The sequence below is a fragment of the Setaria italica genome, chromosome IX (genome assembly GCF_000263155.2).
Source record: "Setaria italica strain Yugu1 chromosome IX, Setaria_italica_v2.0, whole genome shotgun sequence".
Taxonomy (NCBI): domain Eukaryota; kingdom Viridiplantae; phylum Streptophyta; class Magnoliopsida; order Poales; family Poaceae; genus Setaria; species Setaria italica.
The window spans coordinates 32,759,583-32,761,898 of record NC_028458.1 but is presented as its reverse complement, the minus strand read 5'-3'; the positions used below and the strand labels follow the sequence as shown (position 1 = coordinate 32,761,898).

General features: G+C 39.7%; 1 long non-coding RNA gene across 1 annotated transcript; it reads left to right on the top strand.

The window, feature by feature from the left end:
• Positions 1–6: 6 nt before the first annotated feature.
• LOC101753948 lies at positions 7–2,099 on the top strand. Its single transcript, XR_002675654.1, has 2 exons — positions 7–273; positions 1,177–2,099. It is a non-coding gene; the product is annotated as an uncharacterized LOC101753948 (long non-coding RNA).
• Positions 2,100–2,316: the final 217 nt, after the last annotated feature.

The following is a 2,316-nucleotide window of genomic DNA, read 5'->3' as shown; positions in this document are numbered from 1 at the left end:
TCAATGCCCGAATATGGAAGAGGAAGGCCAAGTCCGATGGTGATACTGGATGGGTACTCAGAAATACTATTAAACTGCACCTTCCATTGAAGCGATGGGCACATGGGTATCCTTCAGAGATAATAGGATTTGCTGAAGACTGTAATGTGGTGTTTATAGCAACTGGTGGTGGTGTTGTTTTCATGGTCCATCTTGAGTCTGCGCAGTTTAAGAAACTTCCCCAAAAACTGGGCTACCGCACATGCTATCCATTCACAAGTTTCTGCGCAGCAGGTAAATATAATGCATATAGCTGTAGTATTTCCGTGAGTTAACGGGAATATGGGATGTCTTCTCATTTCCATGAGTATAAGACTAACAATTTGAAGTGGAGTTGTATCAGTTATTTCTTTGGCTATTAATTGAGCTCTTCATATTGCGACATTTCTTTTTTTTCCCCCTCAAATACGTAGGAGACCTATCTTGTATTAAAGAGAAGAGTACAACCGGTCCCATTACAAAAGCCACACCACATCACCTCAATATCTGTGTTATGAGCAAATTGCTGTGAGCAAAACACAATCACCAGCTAAATAGTAGATACAACCCAACCTGACCAACTTCCTAGGCTAACAATTTAAACCCGGATACCTAAGAGCTCTAGCACCAGATGTGGATGCCTCATTGAAATTTCCCTGTTTAGCAACAGCTTATCTTAAACCTAGATCCCTAAGAACTCTTTAATAAAGGAGTATAGGACCTTTCCCTTCACCCTGTTCGTGCATTCTTTTATGCTTTCTTGTAAATGAGAGTGCTGCAGTACCTAAGTAATTGCCGGATGAATTGCTTTGCTTTCCTGTTCTTTGTGGGGGCTTTACTATGACCTGTTGTGCAAAGTAAAGAATTGACCCTTTATTTTGAACCAAGGGTAGTACCAATTTATGGATGAAATATAACCATCGAGAAAATTATGAGCATTTAGGGTTGAAAGATCTCGACTCTATATGCAAATTCCTTGGCTGGTTTCTTTTAACATGCTAGTTCAACCAGTTTCAGCTTGTTTAATAAATGAATTACTGATAGGTTCTTTAATAAATTGCTGTGCAAATTCAAAAATAGATTTATCTGCTTTCTGATTCATAACACACAAAGTAGATTATGTATGATCTGGTAAGCTAAGCTGTTTATCTTTGATAGGGCTGGCTCTAGTGTGCTCCTCGGTGCCACCGGCCATGAGCGAGGAGGATCTGTTGACTCACATAGAGGTCATCAAGGATCAGGAGTTGAATCTGATGGTTGAGGATCGTTAAGTGGATAGGTGGGATCCGATGATCCTTGAAGCTAGTATGCCACTCGTGCCATCTATGCTTGATAGGGTCGTGGTTTGTGAAGCCTTCTTGTGTTGGTTGCCAAGAGCAAGAGTGTCTTTGGTTTTGCTCCCTCCATTATGCATTTGCCTATGGAAATTGGCTCTCCTCTTCGTCTAGTTAACGAAACCTAATGAAACACTTAACCTTGCACAATGTGTTGTTGATAGGGTCGTGGTTTGTGAAGCCTTCTTGTGTTGGTTGCCAAGAGCAATAGTGTCTTTGGTTTTGCTCCCTCCATTATGCATTTGCCTATGGAAATTGGCTCTCCTCTTCGTCTAGTTAACGAAACCTAATGAAACACTTAACCTTGCACAATGTGTTGTTGCCGTAACAAAGTAACTGTTATGGTAGGGATGGCACTAGATGTAATTAATCTGATGCTTGAAAGCTCAGATAGTGTCTTGTATGTTGAATGCTAAAATTGTTCTTTTATTTGTAGGAAAGAAACTTCAAATAGTTATGAGTGGCACCATTTTTTAAGTTGTTCCATGGTGTTTGTATCAATATATGTAGCTGGATGTTTGTAAACTATTTCGCTCAAGGGGTGATTGCTATTTTCTATACAACAATGGCATCATATTTTTTGAGCCTGTGCAACAATGGCATCGTATTTTGATGGATGAGGATGCTTAGGTATTTCCAAAGTGGTTGTTGGTTATTTCCTTCTGTAGTGGTCATTGTTTGTCATCGGGGTGAGATTACTGTAACTTGATGCTTTGATTTATTTCACTGGATGCATAGTTGTGTGCACGTGCACCCAGTTTTCTGAGTTAGTTCTCGTGTGCCATCTTAAATTCTTCTATTCCCTTGTGTGTCGCTGGATCAAATTTTGAATACCTTATATGACATTTCCCTTGAATCTAAGAAAAAAATAACTCTCTGTATTCGTATCGGTAAGTATCAGTGCGTATTTGATCCATATACACCCCTATATGTCCCAATTGTACTCCGGCTTAATCCTCTTTTT